Source organism: Hyla sarda, chromosome 10 (genome assembly GCF_029499605.1).
Source record: "Hyla sarda isolate aHylSar1 chromosome 10, aHylSar1.hap1, whole genome shotgun sequence".
In the NCBI taxonomy this organism is placed as follows: domain Eukaryota; kingdom Metazoa; phylum Chordata; class Amphibia; order Anura; family Hylidae; genus Hyla; species Hyla sarda.
Genome location: NC_079198.1, coordinates 10,704,850 through 10,732,787, shown reverse-complemented (window position 1 = coordinate 10,732,787; position 27,938 = coordinate 10,704,850). Strand labels below are relative to the sequence as shown.

Sequence of the window (27,938 nt, the reverse complement as noted above, 5' to 3'; positions counted from 1 at the left end):
TAGAATTGGACTCTCTTTTGGATCTGCTGAGCTTTCCCCCATACACGTCATTACATTCTGGGCCCCAATGGATATTCTATAACACTGCTCTCATTAACCACGTGCCACACTGGTGACTTCTAAGGTCCTAGAAGACCCCTTGAGCACCAAGGCCAAAGTGTGACACCTCCTTTAGGACCCTTTCACACTGCCATTACTCCCCGTCTAGAATGGCCGTTAAAGTCTCTTTTTTTGTGACTTAAATGGCCGTTTTCGTGACTGGGAGCAACGGGCAACAATGGGTCCCGGCGGCTCCCATTTACTATTATGGGGCCGCCAGGACCCGTTTATTTTTTTACGGGAATATTGTGAGAAAAAGATTGCTCTTGTAGTAATTTTTCTCTTGCTATTCTCCCCGGCTCCCCTCGCCCGTCACACTGCATGGCAGCGTGAAAGTAGCCTGAGCTATGCCCCTGTTCAGGGGTCAAGTCCTGGGAAAAAAGTATAGGAACTCACCCAAGATTTGCACTCAAGGGCTGGTGCTGCATGACTCCTGCTAATGAGAATGGTGTTCCTGCAGCGGAAAAAGTGCAGGAACTCAGTTCCCACGCATTCCTGTACGACTTGAGCCCTGCCCCTGTTCATATCACTGGTGAGGTGACTTTACACTTTTTTGGGTCCCATAAAACTATTCAGGGTACTTTTCTGGGAGGCTGGAGCTGAATAAGAGATTAGAAGGTGGATCGAGGTGGACTGTTTAAAACAATGTCTGAGAACTCCTTGGTATTCGTAATCTCAAGGGAGAACCCAACAATTGTGGAGGAGATGTACTTGTAGAACAGGAGACGTATGGCGCCTTTAAAGATCATTGAGCATTAAACATGCAAATAAACAGCTGAGAGATATTTTCATTTTCTGTTGTACCTGAGGAACGCGCTGGCACCCGGACCCCAGGGAGACGCAGGATCTCCCGCCATCTGTAGCTGTCTCCTCTTTTCCTCCTCATTGCCTTCTCTAGAGTTTCCAGACTAAAACCAAAAACAGGTGGGGGCTTAAAGTTTTAAATGTTGCGACTCCCAGCGGTGCGGCTAACTGGCATATGCCGGGGAATAGAGAGTCGCCACATATAACAATATACATTATAATTATCCGCCTGTCTCAGGTATAATAAGGCAGCCATAGCCATTAGCCACATCCCACTGACTTATATAGTGCCTGACCATCTATAGCCGTGGTCCTAAACCGTGGCCCTCCAGATGTTGCAAAACTTCAACTCCCAGGATACCCGGACAGCCATTGGTATGAGACCACTGATCCATAGGGACTATAGAGGGAGATTTATCAAAACCCGTGCAGAGAAAAAGATGACCAGTTACCCATAGCAACCAATCAGATCGCTTCTTTCATTTTTAAAAGTCCCCTGAGAAAATGAAAGAAGCGATTTAATTGGTTGCTATGGGCAACGGGTCAACTTTTCCTCTGCACAGGTTTTGATAAATCTCCCCCTTAAGTGTTATGGGGACTATATATGAATAATATCTATGGGGATTAGATGACACAGGGACTATGGGGGAGATTTATTAAAACCTGTGTAGAGAAAACGATGACCAGTTGCCCATAGCAACCAATGAGATGGCTGCTTTCATTTCTCAGAGGCCTATATGCTCTGGGCGCTCACTTTCTGCTATGGAGATTATCTATAGGTTCCTTATGCTACAAGGGCTGTCTATGGGAAATATGTTGACTGTTACGTGGACTATATGAGGACTTTATTCTGTAGGTCTGTAGGGACTTTCTTTGGGTGATGTCTTATGGGACTATGTGGTATGGGGACTTTGGATAATATATATAATGAATAATATTTATGGCAAAAAAAAAATGCAGCAGCACTCCGGTTCAGATGAAAAATGGTGTTAGCCTTTATTCATCAAGCGAAAAAACACAACGTTTCGACCGTCTCACACAGCCTTCATCAAGCTTGACAAAGACAGGGTGAGACGGTCGAAACGTTGCGTTTATTCGCTTGATGAATAAAAGCTAACACCATTTTTCATCTGAACTGGAGTGCTGCTGCATTTTATTTGTATTTTTGGGAGCCCTACCTGGGCTGGACCTGGATAAGCTACAAGGGAGTGCGGTTCTCCTATAAGAATCTAATATTTATGGCAGCTATATGGTATTATGGGAAATGTTTATGCTATAGGGACTATCTATGAGTAATATCTTTGGGAACTTTGTGGTATGATGACTATACATGGGTAATATCTATGGAGGCTATATGGTTTGGGGACTATGTTCTGTGACTTTATGACATAGGGACCTCTATGTGGGCTATGTCTATGAGGACCTGTGCATTGGAGGCAATCTATGGGGACTATATACTATGGGATTTTCTTCTATAGGAACTATCTAGAGGGACTATCTCTGGCTAATATCTATTTGGATTATCCATTGGTCCTTTATGATATAGGGACTCACAATAGGTAACATCTTTGGAGACTGCCTGTGGGGACTTTATGATAAAGGGACTATCCCTGGGCAATATCTATGGGGATTATCTGTGGACACTATATAATATAGGGACTATCTATGGATAAAATATCTGGGTAATTTCTACGGGGATTATCCATGAACACTTTATGCTATAGGGACTATCTATGGGCAATATCTTTGTAGACTATCCATGGGACTATATGCTATGGGGACTATTGGTAAAAAAAATTTTTAGCCATTTGCTATGGAAACTGTCTATGGGACATTTATGGGGCTATCTTTCATGACAATATGTTACAGTGCTTTATATTTTAGGCCCTATCCATAAGTAATATCTATGGTGACTTTATAGGGACTATTATGTGGACTCCATAAATCCATGGTTAATATTTATGAGGTCTATCTGCCTATGCCAAGGGGACTAACTTTGGTGACTATAAGATATAGGAACTATTTATGGGGACTCCATACTATGGGGCCTATGTATGAGTAACATCTATGGGGACTAGGGGGCATTTACTACGATGTGTGTGATTTAGCTCATTTTTTTCGATTCAATTTTTTTTTTTGCGTGACTACGCCAAATGTTGCTAAAATGGACAGAGATGTCAGCAGAGAGCACTGTGCTCGTGATGTCATCAGTGTTCCAAAAAGAAAGAATTTCCTCTGTAGCATTAATAGAAGTAATTTACAAATATGTTTAACTTTCTGCCTCCAGTTGATTTAAAAGAAAAAAGGTTTTCACCGGAGTACCCCTTTAAGATCCAACCTGTAAAGCCGTGTCCACGCTGCTGAAATTCAGTAGGCGAAATTCCGCTGTGTGAACTGAGCAGCAGAATCCTTATTGAAGCAATGGGGCTCTGCTGCAAGCTGAATTCCGTAGTAGAATTAGGCTAGGATTCCACTTGTTTTTTTTTCCTGGCAGTTTTTGGAAAACTGCCACCGCAGTTTTTGAGCCAAATTCAGAAGTGGATCCATACGGGAAGAGAAGTATTAGTCCTTCCTTTATATGTCCTATTCCTTTTGAATACACTTCTGGTTTTGGCTCAAAAACTGCAGTAGCAGATCTCCAAAAACTGCTAGAAAAAAACCAAAAAAACAAGTATAATCCTAGCCTTACACCGGCTGAATGTCCACAGTGTGAACAGGGCCTAATCCCTGTAATTACTGTCACCAGATACTGTATCTTCTTGTCTGTCCTGCAATACCATGCCCAGCCACTGCAAAATGTATGGCGCTGTGCCTGATAAACAATGAAGGGGCTGCAGCAATTAAAGGGGTTATCCAGGAAAAAAATGTTTTTTATATATCAACTGGCTCCAGAAAGTTAAACAGATTTGCTAATTACTTCTATTAAACAATCTTAATCCTTTCAGTACTTATGAGCTTCTGAAGTTAAGGTTGTCCTTTTCTGTCTAAGTGCTCTCTGATGACACGTGTCTCGGGAACCGCCCAGTTTAGAAGAGGTTTGCTATGGGGATTTGCTTCTAAACTGGGCGGTTCCCGAGACACGTGTCATCAGAGAGCACTTAGACAGAAAAGAACAACCTTAACTTCAGAAGCTCATAAGTACTGAAAGGATTAAGATTTTTTAATAGAAGTAACTTACAAATCTGTTTAACTTTCTGGAGCCAGTTGATGTATATATATATATATATATATATATATATATATATATATATAAAAGGTTTTTCCTGGATAACCCCTTTAATTGACCCCCTTCCCCCCATCTGATCTGATATTGATGAATTATTCCAAGCATAGGCCATCAATATCAAACTCCCAGAAACCTCTTTAATGTACAATGGATTTTATGTGTTAGTGTTTCTTTAAATACAGCCAGAAGCGTTGCCCATCCTCCAGCGCGAAAAACCACCTGACACGGGATCCGATCGTGTTCATTAACGCCGCAAAATCATTTCACGTACAGCAGCTGCAGTTTATCTATTCTGGCATTCCAGGTGAGAATAAGTGATATAAATAGACAGATGTAGCGGTGCTGAGTTTGTCATTCAACCGCCATTCATCATGATTTAACAATGCAGGGCTCCCTAGGACTGTAAGATAAAAATCTACTCCATTATCTTAACTCTGTTGTCATGGTGCAATGACAATCGTATTGTGATAACAATGCCATGATAAATTTAGCTCTCTGCGGTTGTAGCGGCGCTAAATACGTTTTCTGGGGACACATAGACTGTGCGTCCTGCATCCTGCCACTTTTAATGCAGTAGATTTACCGAATGGACAACCCCTAGTGGAAAGGGCTGACAAAAACCAAGGCCCCACAACAAAATTCTCAGTCGCCACGGTGACATTGCATCTGGCATTTGTTGAGCCCTACTCTATAGGTCTTCCTAGATCAAGAAATAAAAGTTTGTCAGATTCGGAACGAAACTTTTATTTCTTGATCTAGGATGGTGTTTTTCAACCACTGTGCCGCGGCACACTTGTGTGCCGTGACATAGTGTAAGGTGTGCCGTGGGAAAAACACCCGCCGGGTGTTTTAGCCGCGGGACATCTCTGTGTCCCGAAAGTTGCTTTCGGGACACAGGGATGCCGCTATTAAGTCCCTGCGGCCCCGCGTTTACTTTAAAAACGCGGGAACCGCCGGGAGGTAGCGCACGCAGGGACGTCACTGACGTACCATGCGTGCGCCCATAGCAACAATCGCGGAGGACCGGAGCAGCGAGGAGGACGCACGCTGTCAACTTGGTAAGTGTTACCAGCGGCGCGTCTCCTTCGGTGTTCCGAGCACCGCTCCTCCGGTCCCGGGACCTACTGCTATAGCTGGATCGGAGGAGCGGTGCTCGGAACACCGAAGTGGGGCAGTACACAGGCACACAGCCTTCAGTAATACACTGTATGGCTGAAGGCTGCATGTCTGTGGGGGAACTATACTGGACCTAATGTGGGGGGACTATACTGGACCTAATGTGGGGGAACTATATTGCACCTAATGTGGGGGAACTATACTGCACCTAATGTGGGGGACTGTACTGCACCTAATGTGGGGGACTGTACTGCACCTAATGTGGGGGAACTATACTGCACCTAATGTAGGGGAACTATACTGCACCTAATGTGGGGGAACTATACTGCACCTAATGTGGGGGAACTATACTGCACCTAATGTGGGGGAACTATACTGCACCTAATGTGGAGAACTATACTGCACCTAATGTGGGGGACTATACTGCACCTAATGTGGGGGAACTATACTGCACCTAATGTGGGGGGACTATACTGCACCTAATGTGGGGGGACTATACTGCACCTAATGTGGGGGAACTATACTGGACCTAATGTGGGGGGACTATACTGGACCTAATGTGGGGAACTATACTGCACCTAATGTGGGTAGACTATACTGCACCTAATGTGGGGGGACTATACTGGACCTAATGTGGGGGGACTATACTGCACCTAATGTGGGGGGGACTATACTGCACCTATTGTGGGGGAACTATACTGGACCTAATGTGGGGGGACTATACTGGACCTAATGTGGGGGGACTATACTGGACCTAATTTCACACTATATATTTTTGTTTATTTGATTCCTATTCAAGAGAATGACTTTATATGTAGTCAATATAGGCCAGTGTTTCCCAACCAGTGTGCCTCCAGCTGTTGCAAAACTACAATTCCCAGCATGCCCGGACAGCCAAAGGCTGTCCGGGCACGCTGGGAGTTGTAGTTTTGAAACAGCTGAAGGCACACTGGTTGGGAAATACTGATATAGGCACAGAGAGAAAAAAAAATTAAACATTTTCTAATGGTGGTGTGCCTCATGATTTTTTTCATGAAAAAAGTGTACCTTTGCACAAAAAAGGTTGAAAAACACTGATCTAGGAAGACCTATAGAGTAGGGCTCAATAAATGCCAGATGCAATGTCACCATGGCGACTGAGAATTTTGTGGTGGGGCCTTGGTTTTTGTCAGCCCTTTCCACTAGGCCTCTGTTTCCGCGCTGATCCCCTGTTTCTACCTCTGCTTGACACCACAGTGTCACTTGAGCAGCGGATGTCAGGTGACAGCCACAGCCAATCAGTAGCCTGCGGAGCGTGACCGCCAAGAATGCTGCTTGGCTTTGTCATGTGACATCCGCTGCTCATGTAACACCGGAGTGACAACTGAAGGCAGAACAGGGGAATCAACGTTGGAAAGGAGGCGGAGGTGAGTAAAACTGTTTTTTTTTTTGGAGGGGACACTAATGATGATGACACATAAGGAAAGTTGAGAGGGACATCAATGATTGGGACACATGAGGTGACACTGATGATGGTGGCTCATGATAGGAGATGAGGGGGGCACTAATGAAGGTGACGCATGCGGGAAGAGGAGGGGACATTAATGACTGTGACACAGGGACAGATGAGGAGATACTAATGACTGTGACAGAGGGAGAGGAGGGGAAACTAATGACTGACACAGGTAGATGAGGGGGACACTAATGACTGACAGAGGGAGAGGAGGGGACACTAATGATTAACACAGGAAGAGATAGAGGGACACTAATGACTGTGACACCAAGGGTGGACATGAGAGGACACTAATTACTGTGACACAGGGAGAATTAAGGGACACTGATGACTGTGACAGAGGGGGGAGAAGGGGACACTAATGACTGACACAGGAAGCGATGAAGGGACACTAATGACTGTGACACCAAGGGTGGACATGAGAGGACACTAATTACTGTGACACAGGGAGAATTAGGAGACACTAATGACTGTGACAGAGGGGGGAAGGGGACACTAATGACTGATACAAAGAGATGAGAGGACACTAATGACTGTGACACACAGGGTGGAGATGAGAGGACACTAATTACTGTGAGACAGGGAGAATTAGGGGACACTAATGACTGTGACACAGAGAGATGAGAGGACACTAATGACTTTGACACACAGGGGGAAGATAAGAATACACTAATTACCGGTACTATGACACAGGGAGGGATTAGGGGACACTAATGACTGTGACACAGGGAGAGATGAGGGGACAATAATGACTGTGATACATGAAAAGAAGAGGGGACACTAATAATTGTGACACAGGGAGAGGAGTGGACACTAATGACTGATCATATGACACGTTACATGACATGCTGCATCCTGGCTCCCCAATTTTTTTTAGCAGGCTCCTAAATAACACATTTCTCATGCCCCGCTGAAGGGTAATTCCTTTTGCACCCCAAAACAGCTTTCTCCTGAGCGGGGATGGATGTGTTCCCTTTCATTCGGGATCCGCTCCTTCTTCTGTGTACTTACACCCTTCCCAACGCCAAAAACAAATCCAAAATTGCGAAACATCCAGGCGTGATAAATCTCTGATTCAGTGTGATAACAAGTCTATCCGAGCGTCTGCAATTATCCGTTATTAAGGAAAAATACAGTCGTCGCGTGATGCATCCGCTTCTATCTGAGTAATTGGGAGGCGAGGTGATTGGCGCCTCGTGCCTCATTGTTTGCTCGGAGGCCATGTGAATATTACTAAGGACTTTACTAGGACTGCAGATAGCACTGGGATTGAGTGACTTTCTATGTGCTGTGCAACCAGCTGCTGCAAAACTACATCTCCCAGCATGCCCGCACGCCAAAAGTGCAAAAAGTGAGATTATTGCGCAAAAAGGTGTGACTTTTTTAAACTTATCAACACCAACATTGATTAAAGGGGTACTCCGGTGAAAACCTTTTTTTTTTTAAATCAACTGGTGCCAGAAAGTTAAACAGATTTGTAAATTACTTCTATTAAAAAAAATCTTAATCCTTCCAGTACTTATTAGCTGCTGAATACTACAGAGGAAATTATTTTCTTTTTGGAACACAGAGCTCTCTGCTGACATCACAAGCACAGAGCTCTCTGCTGACATCATGAGCACTGTGCTCTCTGCTGACATCTCTGTCCATTTTAAGAATTGTCCAGAGTAGGAGAAAATCTCCATAGCAAACATATGCTGCTCTGGACAGGTCCTAAAATGGACAGAGAGGTCAGCAGAGAGCACTGTGGTCATGATGTCAGCAGAGAGCACTGTGGTCATGATGTCAGCAGAAAGCTCTGTGTTCCAAAAAGAAAATAATTTCCTCTGTAGTATTCAGCAGTTAATAAGTACTGGAAGGATTAAGATGTTTTCACAGAGAAGTAATTTACAAATCTGTTTAACTTTCTGGCACCATTTGATTTAAAAAAAAAAAAAGATTTCCGCCGGAGTACCCCTTTAAATCCGCCTCTGTCTAGTCTAAGGCTATGTTCACACAGCGGAATTTCCGTGCTGAATCGGCTGAAAAAATTCCACTGCATCAGAGTCCCATTGTGCACGTGGCGAAATTTCCACAACGGAAACATCTGCCGCAGAAATTTTGATTCTTGACTCCGCAGAAAGAATTGACCTGAAACGGAAAACCGTTCAGAAATGCATTGCCATCTATGAAGACGGCGGATTTCCGTACAGTCCTAGTACCGTCTTGTTGTGTCAGCACCTGCAGCCCGCGGAATGTCTGGCCAGAAATTTCCATTGTGTGAACACATCTTTAGGGGACATTTGTCATTGTTAATGCACATTTTTTTTTGTGTGTGTGTGTGTGTGTGTTTTAGCGGCTTGGAAGGCTGTGGAACTTTTTTATGACTATTTTTGCGCAATTTTTTTTCAGTTCGGACTCGTTTCATTGCTCTTTTTAGTTTTTTTGCATTTTGAGAAAAGGGGGGGGTGACTAGGGGGTTAACATAAAAGCTGATTTTTTCCCAATGAGAAACCTGCCGCGCCAATCTTTGGGTTTACCAGGTGTTGCGCAATTTTATTATGTTGCGCAAGTGATAAATTCAGCTCACCAACCGTGGGATCTGCTAACCAGGCGCAACAAGCAAAAGTAATGACTACAGAGCAGACAGCAGAAAAATAGCGCAGATTTTACAGGTACACGCCGCTTGATAGATTCCCCAATAGGTTTGTTGCATTTATCTTCTGTGTTAAAATATATATATATATATATATATATACACAGTGATCCCTCAACTTACAATGGCCTCAACATACAATAGTTTCAACATACAATGTTCTTTTCTGCACCATTGTAAGTTGAAACCATACTCAACATACAATACTACAGACAGTCCAGATCTGTGAAACATGTCAATGGCTGGAAGAACCGACCAATCAGAATGGGCATTTTACTTGTAAAATCCCTGTATTACTGAAGTGTATGCACTGACTGGTGTCTGGTAGCGCCCCCTACAGTACAGGGAGGTATTACATGTTCTGTACACTTTACCTAAGCCAGGGTTACCTGCTCCTTTGGACACCAGGTGAGGGTGGCTCCATGTTACTTTTTTAGGACATTGTGTACTGTACAGGACCCTGAAGAAGCTCCTGTCCTCTACATAGACCAGTGTTTACCTCTTGTCCTGGTAAATTATTCAACCCTCTACATCAGTGTTTCCCAATCAGGGTGTGCCCAACTGTTGCAAAACTACAACTCCCAGCATGCCCGGACAGCCTTTGGCTGTCCGGGCATGCTGGGAGTTGTAGTTTTGCAACAGCTGGAGGCTCCCTGCTTGGGAAACACTGACATAGACAGTGATTACAGCCCCCAGTAGATCTTTATTACTTTTATATGTAAGGATTTGCTTTATCTATATTAGTTATCTACTTATTTTTCTTTAATTCTCTTAAATTCTTTTTCCTATTTTTGGATGACATTTTGGTGGCTTCAGAACTAATTACACGGTTTCCATAGAGTTATGGTCCCAACATACGATGGTTTCAACATACAATGGTCGTCCTAGAACCAATTAATATTGTAACTTGAGGGACCACTGTATATACATATATATATATATATATATATATATATATATATATACATGTATTTATTTTTTCTAAATTTTTCCGCCCTTGGCAATAAGGAAAGGGCCCCTGTCCCTGTCTTGATTTAGGTCAGTGTTTCCTAACTATGGTGCCTCCAGCTGTTGCAAAACTACAACTCCCAGCATGTCCGGACAGCCAAAGGCTGGCCGGCATGCTAGGAGTTGCAGTTTTGCAACAGCTGGAGGCACCCTGGTTGGGAAACAGTAGGTACTAGACAGTTTTTATTTAACTGCTGCACTGTGTGAACATAGCTTATTATAGACTATCAAGTCCCCATAGCATATATCATAGATATTGTATATATATATATATATATATATATATATATATTCATATATATAATTATTATTTTAATAATTCCGTATGGCTGGAGATATTTCAATAATACTTGGTCACATGTTCCTTATATGTCAAATAAAAATATAAAATAGTTAAATTAACCCTTACCTACCCCCATATTTAGGACTACTGGTGAATGTGTCAGTCCGGCTGGCAAGCTACACCCTCCCCGCATTCCATGCCTCATCTCGCAAAGACACTCCCACCCTTTAAGCCACACCCCTTTTATGTTCAGCATACAATATCTTTACCACAACTCAGCCCCACATGAGGATGGGATGTGAGGATTAGAATTGGGGACGGGATATGAGGACGGGATATAGGGACAGGATATGATGTTGGGATATGGGGTCGAGATATGAGGACAAAATATGAGGACAGGATATGAGGTCGGAATATGAGGAGGGGATTTGGGGTCAGATATGAGGAAAAAAGCTTTCTCCTTTGTTGCTTTTCCTCCCCCACGAGGACAAGGTAGGAAAAACCGGGCAGTACCGGGTACTCAGCTAATATATATATAAATATATATATATATATATATATATATATATATATATATATATATATACATATGAACATCTCATCTCTCTGTCTATTAGTACCAGTGAGCTTGTGTATATAGAGTTCGAGCGGCGGACATGACAGGCGGATGTGATGATTATGTTCTGCTCCCATGTATGTCCCGGCACATGTATTCCCCTGGCACTTGTCTTATATCACTACAAACCTATATACACACTTGTTCCTAATCCCATGATGATCCACACATCAGCCGAGCCCCCGCTATACATCGAGCCCGGGAGCAGCCGGATCACTGAGGCCAAGACAGAATTATTACTACTAGGATAAGGCCAGATTTACCTGGCGATTTTTTTCTTATGTGTATTTTGGTGCAGAATCGCGGTCATATGTTAATGATTTAAATCAGTCATTATACATGGTGTGTTTTTTAGTCAATTAAATAAAAGGGGCGATGAGATAATTTTTTGCATGTATCACACACTATGCCTCTTATGCTTCCATCAAAGTCAATGGGAGCACAAAAAACTAAAAAAATAAATAAAAAATCTTCTGAGGCTATGAAAACACAGCAAACTATATATATATATATATATATATATATATATATATATATATATATATATATATGGCTATGAAAAAAAATCCCCATTACATTTTTTTAGCGGAGAAAAATGCCAAACCCAAATTATTAGTACAGGCGTTGTTTTTTTTTAATTTTTAATGCTTATTTATTTTCCTTTTTTTTTTTTTTTTTTATAGCATTTTATCCCCCATTTTTTTTTTCAGTATAAGTCATGTTGACATTCAAAACTGTGCGCCACTTTTTAGTTTGTTTTCGTTTCGCCACAAAGTTGCGACGCAAAACAATCACGCTACTTTTTCAAGGGAGTTTTACATCAGAAAAGAACAAATATTTTAGTTTTTTTTTATACAGCTTAAAAAAAAAGTTGAATAAATAAATAGCTAAATTAATTAATTAATTATTAATAAATTAAATAAACCAATTAATTTATTTATTAATTAAAACATTTAATAAAAATATATTGGGCTGAAAAAAAAATTTAAAAAAAATTACAATATATAAAAAATTATTATAAATATAAAAAAATATATATACTATAAAATACACATTTCATAAAAAAAATAATAAATACAATATATATATTGTTCAGATCTTCTCAGGTCCCTGTTCACACAGTAATTAGTAATCATGTAGTTTTGCTATATGTTTATATTTTTTATAATAAATTGTTTTTACATATATATATATATATATATATATATATATATATATATGAAACAATTTATTATAAAAATGTATTATGTAGTTTTGTTATATGTTTATATTTTTATAATAAATTGTTTTATATATATATATATATATATATATGTAAAAACAATTTATTATAAAAAATATAAACATATAATAAAACTACATGATTATTAATTGGGGCATATTGTTGCCCTCTTGCCCTATGCTTCTGATACGGATGATTGATGACTCTCACTATTCTGTGTGTGAACAGGGACCTGAGAATATCTGAACCTCGCCGGCCACAACCTCCCCAATGTAATGGCTGGCTGACCTCCGGGGCTCACATTTAATTCCAGATTAATAATGTAGTCGTCTACTAATGACTTTCCTGACGGCTACGGGTTCATTTATTTTTGATTAAACTGTGATTATTAAAATATTAGGAAACTTGTTACAAATTACTAAATTAATAGTTTAGTCCTTGGTGGAATAGAGTAGTTTAGCAAAATAGAATTATCAGAAGGAGATTAAAGGGAGGATAGGCAAATCTGGGTGCTTTGTCCTTTCTTCCAATCCATTCCCTGTTAGGGCTTTAAAGCTGTGAAAAAAACTGCATAAAAATGCAGTATGAACTGGGCCTAAGAGATTGATAAAGAGAAGATGGACGTTTAGACCCATATGTCCCTTATGCCCAAGACATTCTGCATTTATTGTATCTATCAATCACTTCCTTGTCAGAAATAACCCGAATATCTTGGGTATAATGGAAAATCTCTAAGCGATCACCCACTTCCCATGCAACATTTATAATCCCTGACGTGTAGTAGAGGAACCTTAGGGCCTCCTTAAGTAGGATTCGCGTTGAGTCTTTGGTTCCTTAATAAAATCGATATTTAACGTTTGTTTTTTTTTCGTATCCAAACCCAGTTCTCAATTTATTTGTTTTCTAACTATACATAAAATTAACCCCATTCCACGGTTTTTCAGTTCCTCAAAAACACTCATGATTCTTTATTTCTTGGATACTTGATCCCGCACAGCACAGGTCATCTACCTCTAGATGGCACGCCCTCCTGACTGAGCGGGATGGGGTCACAGGGGTTGGACCCCCAGTGATCACCTTTACTAATCCCAAAGCTCATTTAACTCAAGGTTTACTTTCTTTTGCTTAAGTTATTTACTAAACTTAAGGCTTACCTCTACATCTTTAATTCTTTCCTTACTTCTTGGGTTCTTCAATAAAGTTAAGTTAATTGGTGTCCTCACTAAACTTCTTGTGTTCTTCTAAATTAAAACCTCACCTGCTATCTCTTGGCTTCTTCTGCATACTTAAGGCTCACCTGCTATTTCTTGGCTTCTTCCCCATACTTAAGGCTCACCTGCTTTTTCTTGAGTTCTTCACTAAATTCAAGGGCTACCTTCTACTTCTTAGGTCCATCACTACTTTTTGGGTCCTTCATTAAACTCAATGCATACCTCCTACTTCTCGGGTACTTCACAAAACACAGTGGTTCATATTCATATTCTTGGTTACTTCACTAAACTCAAGGTTTTCCATCTATTTCTAAAAATGTTCACTAAATTCAAAGGTTACATCCTAATTTTTAGGTTCTTCACTAAACTAATGGCTTACATTGTACTTCTTGAGTTCTTCACTTAACTCAAGGCATTTCTTCTCCTTTTTGGTGTCCATTCTAAACTCATCACTTAGCCCAACAACTTCAGTCTTTCCCCCAATTCTTGGGTTCTTCACAAATTTTTTGGCTCAAGTTATTCTTTGGTTCTCATCTCTACCATACTCAAGACCTACCTCCTACTTTTGGAGTTCTTGACTAAACTCAAGGCATTCCTTGTACATCTTGAAGCCTTCATCAAACTCAAGGCTCTTCTCTTATTTCTTGGTTTCTTTAGTAAACTGCCGGCTTAATCCTACGTCTTCAGTTGTAACCCCAACTTCATGGGTTCCTTTCTTCTACATACTGTAAAGCCACATTTGGAGAGGTCTATGACCGGCCTGACCTTTGTTTTCCTCCGGTTGGCCTAAACAAAGAGACCCCTCCCAATTTAATGGTAGATCTTAATTGCATTCTCCCCAGCATCCGCTCCCGCACGTCTTACCTCCTGTATCTGCTATCAGAACCTTAATTGCTACAGTCCCAGTGGAAAGTCTCTGGTGGTTTGGGGGGAAATTGTTAATTGCTTCAACTAAAGATATTGGTGCAGTTGTTGTCTTTTTCATAAATGAATAAATTATCTCCGTAACAAAAAAAAAGAAAAAACAAACAACAAATCGAGACAACTGGATTATGTGACTGTAATGGAATTAAGTCACGCTCTTATACACAGCAAGTTGCAAAGTCCTTTAAAAAAAATGGATTTCTCTCCTGTGTGAATAATTACTGTAGAAATGATGTCATTGTTATTATTTATTTAGGGCATATTACATTCTACACGGATGCACAATGGAATGATAAATAAAACATCAGGCACAACCAAGTGAGCCTCCTACTATGAGTCTCCAAAAAGCATCAAAAGACGTTGAATCTGATCCAAAATGGTAGCAAACAAATCTGGGATTCAGACCGTCTCACTATTAGTGATGTCATCTCTTGGTAACTAGTTATGTCTGACTAACAATAGACAATAGTTACAATATGGAAGTAAAGCAGCCATCTTGGTGAAGTCCAAAAGCAGGAAATAGCCCTCTAGTAAAAATCTCTATGCAGGGGGAAATGTTGCTTATCACAAGTTGTCTGGCGGCTGCAGTCTTATTGATCACCTGTGATCTTCACGGAAATCTGTCTGGAGATGTTTAGTTTCTCTGCAGCATCCCAACAGGGGAAATTAGGTATTACACACTGTAATTCATAAAAGAATACCAGGTCCTCCAGAGTAAGAGATCCTCTTTATCTCTCTTAAGTAGTTCTTCCTAGTACATAAAGGTTCTGACTAGGGGCCCCTCCAAGAATTCCTAAAATAATTTTGGATAAAAAGAAAAAAAATCTAACCGAACGCCTTTAGGTATCATGATTTTTGTTTTTGCAGGCACAACAACCATCTATGTCGTTTAAAGGGGTATTCCAGGCCAAAACTTTTTTTTATATATCAACTGGCTCCGGAAAGTTAAACAGATTTGTAAATTACTTCTATAAAAAAATCTTAATCCTATCAATAGTTATTAGCTTCTGAAGTTGAGTTGCTGTTTTCTGTCTAACTGCTTTCTGATTACTCATGTCCCAGGAGCTGTGCAGCTCCTATGGGGATATTTTCCCATCATGCACAGCTCTCGGGACGTGACATCATCATTGAGCAGTTAGACAGAAAACTTCAGAAGCTAATAACTATTGGAAGGATTAAGATTGTTTAATAGAAGTAATTTACAAATCTGTTTAACTTTCCGGAGCCAGTTGATATATATAAAAAAAGTTTTTGCCTGGAATACCCCTTTAAGTCCAAAGCCCTAATGCAAAGTCTGTAACCTGGTCCCACACCAGGCATGTGCAGCATTTTCCAAGCCACAGATGTAGCTCATTCTCTAGGATTTACCTTGCTTTGGCACATTCAGCAGCTCAGACCAAAGGGCTTCCGGGTATGCTGGAAGTTGTAGTTTTGCAATATGTGGAGATCCACAGTTTGGAGACCACTGCTATAGGTAGAATTTCTAAGAGGGAATCAATTGAAAAGCAGGGGGCACCATAACATGTAACAGTAATATCTACACATGGGAGTATTTGCCTATCTGTATATATGTATATATATATATATATATATATATATATATATATATATATATATATATACCATGAGACCTTCACACTGTAATGGTGCCAGTAATAGATACAAGATATACAGTTTATAATAAGATTTGACTATTTAATTTCCCATAAGAGATTACCCCCGCCCCCCCCCCCCCCCCCCAAAAAAAAAAAAAAAAAAAAAGAAAATGCATCTGATTTTTCTGTTTGCCTTATTTCGGTAGCCATTTTGTAAAGCAAAGGTAACATATGAGACGTGTTTATGGACTGAAAGGGAATCCGTGTTTGTATTTTATCGTCTAAGTGACATATACGCAAGGAATCAGTGGGGATGTGGCAGGTAATTATGCAAAGTAGGTCTAATTATCTCATTAATATGTATGCACACAAGACGCTTCGCCTCTATAGGTGATTTATAGGTGGGTTACCTGCATTAACTATTTGTTATCCTTTGAAACCCCTACAGCTCACTATTAGGCTGAGTAAATATTATAGCAGCATGAGAAATACATTTTATGTATCCTGTCCTTTACAGAGACTAATACTATATACAGTGGGGCAAAACAGTATTCATTCAGCCACCAATTGTGCAAGTTCTCCCCCTTATAAAGATGAGAGGCTGTAATTTTCATCATAGGTTATAACCTCAACTATGAGAGAAAATGATGAGAAAAAAAACATAAAATACCATTGTCTGATTTTTAAAGAATTTATTTGCAAATGATGGTGGAAAATTGGTATTTGGTCAATAACAAAAGTTCATCTCAATACTTTGTTATATAAGGTCAAACATTTTCTGTAAGTCTTCACAAGGTTTTCACACACTGTTGCTGGTATTTTGGCCCAGTCCTCCATGCAGATCTCCTCTACAGCAGTGATGTTTTGGGGCTGTCACTGGGCAACACAGACTTTCAACTCCCTCCAAAGGTTTTCTATGGTGTTGGGATCTGGAGACTGGCTAGGCCACTCCAGAACCTTGAAATGCTTCTTATGAAGCCACTCCTTTGTTGCCGTTGCTTCGTGGCAATGTGATTGGGATCATTGTCATGCTGAAAGACCCAGTCATGTTTCATCTTCAATGCCCTTGCTGATGGAAGGAGGTTTTCACTTAAAATCTCACAATACATGGTCCCATATTCCCCACATTCATTCTTTCCTTTACATGGATCAGTCGTCCTGTTTCCTTAGCGGAGAAACAGCCCCAAAGCATGATGTTTCCACCCCCATGCTTCACAGTAGGTATGGTGTTTTTGGATGCAACTCAGCATTCTTTCTCCTCCAAACACAATGAGTTACCAGAAAGTTTTACACAACGAGTTACCAAAAAGTTTTACTTTGGTTTCATCTGACCATATGACATTCTCCCAATCCTCTTCTGGATCATCCAAATGCTCTCTATCAAACTTCAGACAGGCCCGGACATGTACTGGCTTAAGCAGGGGACACATCTGGCACTGCATGATTTGAGTCCCTGACGATGTTTTGTGTTACTGATAGTAGCCTTTGTTACTTTGGTCCCAGCTCTCTGCAGGTCATTCCCTAGGTCCCCCACTTGTGGTTCTGGGATTTTTCCTCACTGTCCTTGTGATCATTTTGACACCACAGGGTGAGATCTTGCACGGAGCCCCAGGTCGAGGGAGATTATCAGTGGTCTTGTATGTCTATTATTGTCAATCTATTGCAGATTCAGTCTTCCCAGCCTGGTGCAGGTCTATAATTTTGTTTCTGGTGTCCTTTGACAGCTCTTTGGTCTTGGCCATAGTGGAGTTTGCAGTGTGACTGTTTGAGGTTGGGGACAGGTATCTTTTATACTGATAACAAGTTCAAACAGGATCCATTAATACAGGTAATGAGTGGAGGACAGAGGAGACTCTTGAAGAAGAAGTTACAGGTCTGTGAGAACCAGAAATCTTGCTTGTTTGTAGGTGACCAAATACTTATTTTCCACCATAATTTGCAAATAAATTCTTTAAATATCAGACAATGTGATTTTATGGATTTTTTTTCTCATTCAGTCTCTCATAGTTGAGGTATACCTATGATGAAAATTACAGGCCTCTCTCATCTTTTTAAGTGGGAGAACTTGCACAATTGGTGGCTGACTAAATACTTTTTTGCCCCACTGTGTGTGTGTATATATATATATATATATATATATATATATATATATATACACACATACATTACTATACTGATTATTCACTGCATTCACTGCAGCCTGTATTATGCTCCAGAGCTCTACTCACTATTCTGTTGGTGGAGTCAATGTGTACATACATTACATTACTTATCCTGTACTTATCCTGAGTTATATCCTGTATTATACTCCAGAGCTGTACTCACTATTCTGCTGGTGGAGTCACTGTGTACATACATTACATTACTTATCCTGTACTGATCCTGAGTTATATCCTGTATTATACCCCCGAGCTGCACTCACTATTCTGCTGGTGGGGGGTCACTGTGTACATACATTACATTACTTATCCTGTACTGATCCTCAGTTATATCCTGTATTATACTCCAGAGCTGTACTCACTATTCTGCTGGTGGGGTCACTATGTACATACATTACATTACTTATCCTGTACTGATCCTGAGTTATATCCTGTATTATACTCCAGAGCTGTACTCACTATTCTGCTGGTGGGGTCACTGTGTACATACATTACATTACTTATCTTGTACTGATCCTGAGTTATATCCTGTATTATACTCTAAAGCTGTACTCACTATTCTGCTGGTGAGGTCACTGTGTACATACATTACATTACTTATCCTGTACTGATCCTGAGTTATATCCTGCATTATACTCTAAAGCTGTACTCACTATTCTGCTGGTGAGGTCACTGTGTACATACATTACATTACTTATCCTGTACTGATCCTGAATTATATGCTGTATTATACTCCAGAGCTGTACTCACTATTCTGCTGGTGAGGTCACTGTGTACATACATTACATTACTTATCCTGTACTGATCCTGAGTTATATCCTGTATTATACTCTAAAGCTGCACTGACTAGTGAGACACATTTAAGAAGGCCAGTATTCTGAGCCAACTCTTTGCAGACACTGAACTAGAAGAATATTTGTAGCTTTAAAGACTTAAATATTGCTCCTGCCCCTCATATTTTCCCCTCTTAGTGTCTTTGTTAGCGGTGCCCTTGTATAGCTCCTCTCAGGTGCCCCCCATTTGATCCCCCACCGCTGGTATTTCTACATGAGGCCCATGATACGGTTCTGTACGTGTTAAGACTTTGACCTTCTCTCTGCCGGTTCCTCTATTGTGGTAAATACGGCAGGTGTTTTTGAAGTCACACTTTCCGCGCAGATTGTTTGTAAAAATATCATATCCAGTATTTGTGCCGCAGAGTTGTCAGCTAGATTCCAAATGTCAAGCTGATTCTGATCTTATTATTATCTTTTATTTATAAAGTGCTGAGCGGGGATTAAAAAAAAGAAAATAAGAGAACAAAAAAATCACTCAGGACGGTATTAACCCGATGGAAATCTGTAACATTTACATATCTCTCCCAGATATTGATCCCGGGGAAAATTACATTTTTTGAAGTTGACCTGAGGAAAGCTGGGACATTTGGCAGGAGGGCGCCAATCTGAGAACAAGTCCGCCTGAAATTCTTAAACCTCCCGCAACTATAAGACCTTAAGTCATTTTCTTCTTTCAAGTCGTTCAAAAATACTAAGTCTGGGTGACAACTAATGATCTCAGCGGTGATTAATGAGGTTTTTTTTTTGTGTTCTAAAAATTCTGTGTCAAAATGATCTTGGAGAAAAACTTCTCTTTTTGATTATCAGGGACAATTAGAGATCAGTATTTTATTTTCTTGTCAACTTAAAAAATAAAAATAAAACAAGGAACTTTGGTCACTATGGACAATATGGATAGGATATCCAAAGGATAGGGGATAAGATGCCTGATCGCGGGGGTCCCGCCGCTGGGGACCCCTGTGATCTTGCACGCAGCCCCCCGTAACAATCAGTCCCCGGAGCATGTTCGCTCCGAGTCTGATTACTGGCGATCACGGGGCAGGAGCATTGTGACATCACGGACCCGCCCCCGTGTGACATCAGGCTCTGCCCCTCAATGCAAGCCTATGGGAGGGGGCGTGATAGCTGTCATGCCCCCTCCCATAGGCTGGCATTGAGGGGGTGTGGTTGTGACGTCACGAGCGGGGCATGACCATTACATCATGCATGCTCTAAACGAGCTCCGGTGCAGCAGGGAGATTGCATGGGTCCCCAGCAGTGGGACCCCCGCAATCAGACATCTTATCCCCTAACCTTTGGATGGGGTATAAGGTGGCTAGGGGTGGCTAGTCACGGCTCCGCCCCCGTGTGACGTCACAATGCTCCGGCCCTGTGATCGCCAGTAATCAGACCCGGAGCGAACATGCTCTGCAGACTTATTATAACGGGGTGCTGCATGCAAGATCACGGAAGTCCCCAGCGGCGGGACCCCCGTGATCAGGCATCTTATACCCAATCCTTTGGATAGGGGATAAGATGTCTTAGCGCCAGAGTACCCCTTTAACAAACCCCTTGGCCCTAAATGAGCCCCCTTAGCCCAGCCAAAGGACAACAGTATTCATGTGATATAAACAGCCCTTACAAGAATCCTTTAAAGCATACCTGTCATGTCACAGAACAAAATGATGCTTCTATATGTTAATCACTGGGTCATGAAGATGCCATATATCTTTTTCATGTGTCTAGCTTCTGTATTTGGTGCACAAATCCCTCTGTTCTGCTGGTCACTCATTCTGACATCCACTGCTGTGGAAGGGGTGTGTCTGAGGCAAGCACTTAGCCTGCCCTCACTCACCATGCACTCACTTGCTTCTTGAGTCTGCTGTGCTGTGCGGGGTCTCTTCATCCAATCACAGCAGGCTACTCTGTAACCCCCTTATCTCTGTTTTTATGCTGCAGTCTGATAGGACAGGAGTGAGCACAGAGGAATGCTGGTCTATTCCTTTATTCCTGGACTTTGTCCCAGCCTGTTTTTCAGCTTGGACATGGGACAAGATGATGGGACAAGATGATGCTGCAGCCGGAGAGGATTGTGTTCTAAATGGTATGGGGACCCCTAGTGGTCTTTTTTTATAAGTCATGATTTCTATAAAAAGGAGATAACATTTTCTTATAAGGCAGATTAGAAACGTTAATGTTTTGCCAAGATGTGCAATATATAAAAGCTTTTTATTCTGAGTGCATAAAAAGATATTGAGGAAAAGTGAAAGGGGTCATATATTGAGTTTAACAGGATTATTTCTTCAATGGCCCTAAATCGGCTGCAACCTTAGACACTGGAGATCCACTTTGTTAAACATTGATGAAAATCCAAGACTCTCCAATCTCCACCAGCTGAATTATAGAGAGCTCCAGTTCTGGTAATGGATCGAGGACTGTAGAACCCAGGGTGTAAGAGCTTCTTCTAAATTTGCCAATTTCCCTTGTGGATATTGGTGGTTGGGGCAAAAGTAGTACACCGTTGGGCTCCGTACAAAGAGATTGGCCCAGTTACATTGGAGTCATATTATTGTATATCTCCAAAACATCTTATTTTCATTGTTCGTTGTTCGTTCCATGAAATGGGCAGAGCTTATGAAACAATGACCCTATGTGGGAGATTCTGGCAGAGGTGGTTTTTGCAAATCCATGGTCAAGGCTTGAATGTCCATAAATGGGGATTAAAATATTGGGCGTTATGTAACCATTTATGCTTTTCTAGACTTTATGACAGTTTTCTTGCCGCAGTCTTAATGGTTGAGCTCACTCAAGGTATAAAAGTTCCAATTTTTGCCCCGTAGACCTCTGCAGAAGTCATGAGATGTTTTCTCCGTTCCGCTCCTCGCTCTACTTGTGCACCCTCAGATAAATATTCCCTACTGTATCATTTCTCAATGTCTTCTGGCTGCACTACCTGGCAAAACCTTCAACTAAAAATCCAATTTGATTTAATGTCAATATTTCCCCATGACAGAAACTCGCAGAGTTTGCCAACAATTTGCAACTGAGATATGTTCAGCAGAAGCACTAACATTTTTTTGGGAGATTTCCGAAGCCAATACTGTTGCATAATACACATGCCGAGGGGAAAACCGTCTTCAGATGTGCGAAAAACATGGAAACAAAAATTTGGAAATGATTCAAATTCTAGACCAAATATTGCGAACATTTGTCCAATAAGGAGAACTCATGAATTTTCATAAAAAGAAAAAAATCTTTGCAGTCAATAAATCATGTTATACCAGGAGTAAAAGATTGTTGGTTGGTGAGTGACACTTTGGCGTAACGATGACTTTAAAAAAAATTCCTTATTCTAAAAGTTACCAAAAGTATGTTTGTAATAGGTTACAGATAATCTTTATGGATGTTATTTGACTTAGGGACAAAATTGTCCCATGTCGATGTGGTTTAGGACCATAAACCATGGGTTGTTGAATTGGAATTTTAATTTTTATTTTAAACCCCACAAAATAAAATAGCCTTTAGGTTTAAGGAAGAAGATGGGGGAAAAAAAATTTGCACCCCTTGTGGGCACTTCGATAAGACAAGTGGGTGCAATGCTTTCCTCTGGTTTAGTGCTACTAGGATAAGGGTATATGGGCCATAAGGGCAACCCACATTGCTGTAATTTGCCCTAGGTTGCGGGACCCATCTCAATCACAAAAGTGGTTTTCCACTTTTTAACTTTCTAAAAAAGAACAATTCTTGGTAAATAAAATTATTTTGCTACCTTTCTGTGGTTTGTCATGCCCCACTTTCTGTAAAGTGTTATCCTTTAATAGACTTCCTGTTCCTGCTGTACACTCTAGCAGGAAATTCCGCCAACTCTACCTCCCCTCCTCTATGTTGGAGGTCCCTGTGGGTGTAGTGTGCAGTGTCATAGGCAGGAAGGTGATGGGTTAAGGGTAAGGTAATGGGAAGGAGATAGGGTTAGCTAACTTCCCAGTTAGATTATATGGCAGGAACAGGAAGTTTGTTACCTGATGTACACCAGATAGTAAGTGAAGCAATGAACACAACAGAGCAGATGGTTTGGAAATAGGTTTCATCTTTAGAAACCCCCTTTAAAGGAAACTGGGGAAAGATTTTTGCTTTTTTACAGACTCCTTAACATTTTGGGGGAGAACCCAAAATAGAGGGGTTGCACCAACCCTTAACACCTAGAGCATCCATGATGTAAATGTCATGGCGCACCATCACCTACATTTACTTCATGAACATGAAGCGAGCGCAGAACCTGTTTCCAGCTTCGACCCTGCTGATGACCGCCATTAACCCTTTAGATGCCATGGTCAATGCTGCTCACTGCATCTAAAGCATTAGCGGGGCTTTGTGAGACTCACCCAACAGCAGCTGTGGGGGTGTGATGAATTAAAATGGTGTCCTAAATTCTTTTCACCAGCTCCATGGCCATTCTGGGGATCTTCTTGTATGGTCTGCCTATGGACCATAGAAGTAAATTGTCAATTGTACTGATAAGTGTTATGCTAATGCCTAGCACTATACAGTAATTGCTAACTAAAATGTAATAAAAAGTTAAAAAAATATAAAAATAATCTCCACTGTCCAATAGTTTTAAAAAGTGTTGTTGTTTTTCTCAAATTTCGTGTGTGTCGTACATTTTACAGTAAAATAAGTGATGTCTTAAAAAAGTAGAATAGGCGGAACAAAAAACAACACACCCTCATATGGGCCTGTAGGTGGAAAAATAAAGGTTATGGCTCTTGAAAGGAGAGGAGGAGGTAAAATGAAAATGCAAAAGTTAAGTTTCGCTGTGTCCTCAAGGCTCAAATGGGCTTCCTAATATATAGGAAGGGGATACATAGGCATTTGAACATGCATCAAGCCCTAGAATACTTAATATGTGGTATTAGGAAGTGACCCTATTGTAATTTTGCTTTGGAATCATTTTACCAACTTCCCTTTTCCCTTCTTACAAGTCCTAATAAAAGTTAGTTCTGCTGTAAAATTTTTCCTTTTTTTTGTGATAAAATTTTTTGAACTTTTTGTCACATCTATACATTTAAACAGATCTCAGTGTTCTGTTCTATTGTTTTAGATCCACTCGGAAGAACCCGAAAGGTGTCTGCGTACAATTTATTTGGATTTTCACCAGTCGCCCCCCACCCTCCCCGGCCCTTCTGGGATTTTTCATTTTATGATGAAATTTCCCTTTATAGGAAAATGTTCAGACGCAAATGGCCGTCTGGCGAGTTGATGCCATAACTCATTCACTGTAGGGGAGTTATAGGTTTCATGTCAGGATAGAGAGGCAAGGTGGCTGAATTATGGATCTCAATTATAGATCTGAGGATCAGTTAATTATAATGATTCACGGACTCCCTCACCGCCATTGCTACGTACCATAACTCAAATCCATTTCCTCCGTTTCATCCATGCAGGGATTATATATAATTCTCCTCGGCCGTAAAACTCCAAGACATTTGAGACGCAAACAGCCCACTGGACATTTTCTCTCAGTGTCTCTTGCCCTGAGAGTCGCGAACAAAGAGATCCTAATCGATACCTGTATTAATGAGATTTGGAATATCTTAAGAAGCCGCTCAGTTCAATTGTATTGTCGTTTTTTCAATTTAATACCATTGAACTTTGAAACGCTTTCTATAAATTAATTATTTTATAAGTCATTTTTCTTTTTTTTTTAAAGAATTTTATACTTCGCGAATACTTCACTTCAACGATTGCACTTTATGTCAGAACTTTATGGCAAACGGATTGTTGCTGGTTGACCCTTGGAATCTGTGTCGACATTGTGCTGACAAACACACCATATTGGTGTGAAATGGGTGGTGAGCGGCGGTAGAAATGTTTGTATGTTCCTGATCAGGTCGCACAAATATCTCGTTCATAACGCCAAAAGCAGGTTGATGTGTGTAGACTGGTGTGTCTTAGTATCAAGTGGCGGGAGCGGTGCAACCCTTTACCTCAATATGTTTTCCCATAGAACACTTCTTCAAATAAGCCGTCTTTCGTACACAAGGTCATGGGAAATACCATCTCCAAAGTCAGGATTTATAGGAAACAACTTTAATTCTGGTGTAGTTCCAACACAGAAAATTAACCTTTTAGAATAATGCAGATCTGAGGTAGAGTTCTTGAGCTACACTTTGTAGTTTATTAGCAATTAAAGGGGTACTCCGGCCCCAAGACATCTTATCCCCTATCCAAAGGATAGGGGATAAGATGTCTGATCGCGGGGGTCCCGCCACTGGGGACCCTCGCAATGTAGCATGCAGCACTCTTCGCACATGCAAATTTTTGAGCATATTGATCCCTCCCTTCTTTTAGCTATTTTATCATGCGATATTGCGCATGCAAATTTTATGGCGAATGCACATGCAAATTTTATGGCGCAAAGTAAAAAAAGGCTGCGAATATTGCGAATATGCATATATTCGCGAGATATCGCAAATTCGAATATGGCCTATGCCGCTCAACACTGCTATCAATGCATCTTTTGTAGAGGATTGTCACAATGGTGAAGGCCGTCGATTGATTTACTTCTATTATATTAGAGAACGCCCACTGAAAAATCTCTGGCTGGGCGTGGGCCATTTCTTGTTTTTCCACGTTTCGTTGTTGTCGGTGACCAGTTTTTTTTCTGCTTATTTTGCCCTTTGAAGTGTTAATATAACATATTGTTTTCAAGTAAATACAAGAGCTGAAAAGAAGCCGTAATATTTTCCCGGCTCGGCGGCTCGGGTTGTTTTATCTGCCTTTTGTGGTGAACACAAAAGTGCAATAATGTGATCATACGGGCGACGTAACAGATCTCATTAGCCCGGAAGAGATTTACATTGTGGTAACTGAGGGCTGAAAGTGACTATAATGGACTAGACGAGAGCAGAAGCCAACAATGCTTTAATATATTATTATGGTACAGTATCAATTTCTGTTATCATGGTACTGTTAGAGTCGTTGTTTCTGTGGTTGTACCTTCCATTGAAATTAATGGGAACCATTTAAGGAGGAGTTTACGTACAGTAGCTGGCTTCTTGAGTTAACGTTAAAATGTCATGTAGATCTTACAGTCTTAGACTAAAAGTGCCCATATACCTTAGACCAGTGATCTCCAAACTGTGGCCCTCCAGATGTTGCAAAACTACAACTCCCAGCATGTCTAGACAGCCTTCAGCATGGGCTACCACATTAAAAACTGTTCAGGCATGCTTAGAGTTGTAGTTTTGCAACATCTAGAGGTTCACAGTTTGAAGACCACTGCCTTAGACTAAAGATGGCTGAACCCACCACCTTGGGCAGGTTTAAAGGGGTACTCCACCCCTAGACATCTTATCCCCTATCCAAAGAATAGGGGATAAGATGTCTGATCCCGGGGTCCCACCGCTGGGGACCCGCAATCTCCCTGCTGCCCCCGGCTTTCGTTTAGAGTGTCGGGTGCAGCACCGGAGGCTCGTGATGTCACGGCCATGCCCCTTCAATGCAAGGCTATAGACTTGCCTTGAGGGGGCATGGCTGTGATGTCAAGAGCGGGGCACGGCCGTGATGTCACAAGCCTCTGGCCCGTATGGCCAGTCATCCGACATGGAGCAAAGTTCACTCCGTGCACCGGATGTCTGGGGTACCGCAGCTGAGATCATTGGGGGCCCCCTGCGATCAGACATCTTATTCCCTTTCCTCTGGATAGGGAATAAGATGTCTAGGGGTGGAGTACCCCTTTAAGGCAGTGTCCACAGTTTGGAGACCACTGGTCTAAGGTGTATGGCAGATGATATCAGTGGGGAGCATAGGGCCCCTTGTATGGTCTCCACCCGATCCTATAGTTCTGCAAGGGATAAACTGGAGCCAGAGCTGTCTGGTTGTGGCCTACCCTTCCCCTTTTCATAGAGGAAGCATGACTATTCAGCCATGCTAAATGTACATTCAAATGGGGAGACTAAAAAATGACCGTCGGCCAAACGAAAGTTACTCAAGTGTGTTGAACAAGCAAGAGGGAGAAAGCTTCTGCCAGGCTCCTCTGGGGCCGGCTTATGTCTCAAAGAACAAAAAGGATCAGACAGTTGAAATCCAACATGCCTGATCCTTCATCAGAGAAGCGTGAGGAGGCCCTGCCGAAATTGGGGCATTCAATCTTTCCTCCTAAGGAATATTATTTCAAGCAAACGCTGAAGACTGAAAAGCAAAACTATGGGGAAAAAATGTGACCCTCTTGTGTTTTAATACAAAATCTTGTGTTTTAAAGCAAAGATCACATAAGAATTGCGAGACCAGCCATCAAACACAGCCTATGTAGCACAGTCAAAAGAAGAAAAAAATTATTTAATATCCCTTTAAAGGGCCCCTAGACATCTTATCCCCTATCCAAAGGGTAGGGGATAAGATGTCTGATCGTGGGGGTCCCACCACTGGGGACTCCCACGATCACTTTGCTGCACCAGGCTTTCGTTTAGAGCATCGAGTGCCGCTCCCTCCCATAGACTTGGATTGAGGGGGTGTGGCCATGACATCACGAGCCGCCACCCGCCAGTCATCCGGCACAGAGTGGGGTACCGCAGCCGAGATCGCGAGCATCCCCTGCGCCGGGACCCCCGCGATCAGGCATCTTGTTCCCTATCCATTGGATAGGGTATAAGATTTCTAGGGGCAGAGTACCCCTTTAAGTTGGAACTTTAATTCTTTTTTTTTTTTTTTTTTTTTTTTTATTCCAGACCGAGA

At 41.3% G+C, this 27,938-nt stretch overlaps 1 protein-coding gene and 2 long non-coding RNA genes across 6 annotated transcripts in view; 2 read left to right on the top strand and 1 right to left on the bottom strand.

Moving 5' to 3' along the window:
* The window catches only part of LOC130293791 (uncharacterized), a 31,176-nt gene extending 29,901 nt beyond the window's left edge, over positions 1–1,275 (bottom strand). The window contains exons 1-2 of the long non-coding RNA XR_008848292.1: positions 1,200–1,275; positions 904–1,007 (exon numbers count right to left, since the gene is read on the bottom strand). This is a non-coding gene — a long non-coding RNA (uncharacterized LOC130293791). The remainder of the gene's footprint in view (positions 1–903; positions 1,008–1,199) is intronic.
* The window catches only part of IGLON5 (IgLON family member 5), a 464,875-nt gene that overhangs the window by 65,084 nt on the left and 371,853 nt on the right, over positions 1–27,938 (top strand). The gene's annotated exons all lie outside the window — the stretch shown is intronic.
* On the top strand, positions 893–16,714 carry LOC130293790 (uncharacterized). Of its 3 annotated transcripts, none has more exons than XR_008848290.1 (3): positions 893–1,023; positions 4,312–4,433; positions 16,438–16,714. It is a non-coding gene; the product is annotated as an uncharacterized LOC130293790 (long non-coding RNA). The 3 variants fall into 3 exon arrangements; XR_008848289.1 differs by lacking the exon at positions 893–1,023 and adding an exon at positions 1,624–1,759; XR_008848291.1 differs by lacking the exon at positions 893–1,023 and adding an exon at positions 1,639–1,755.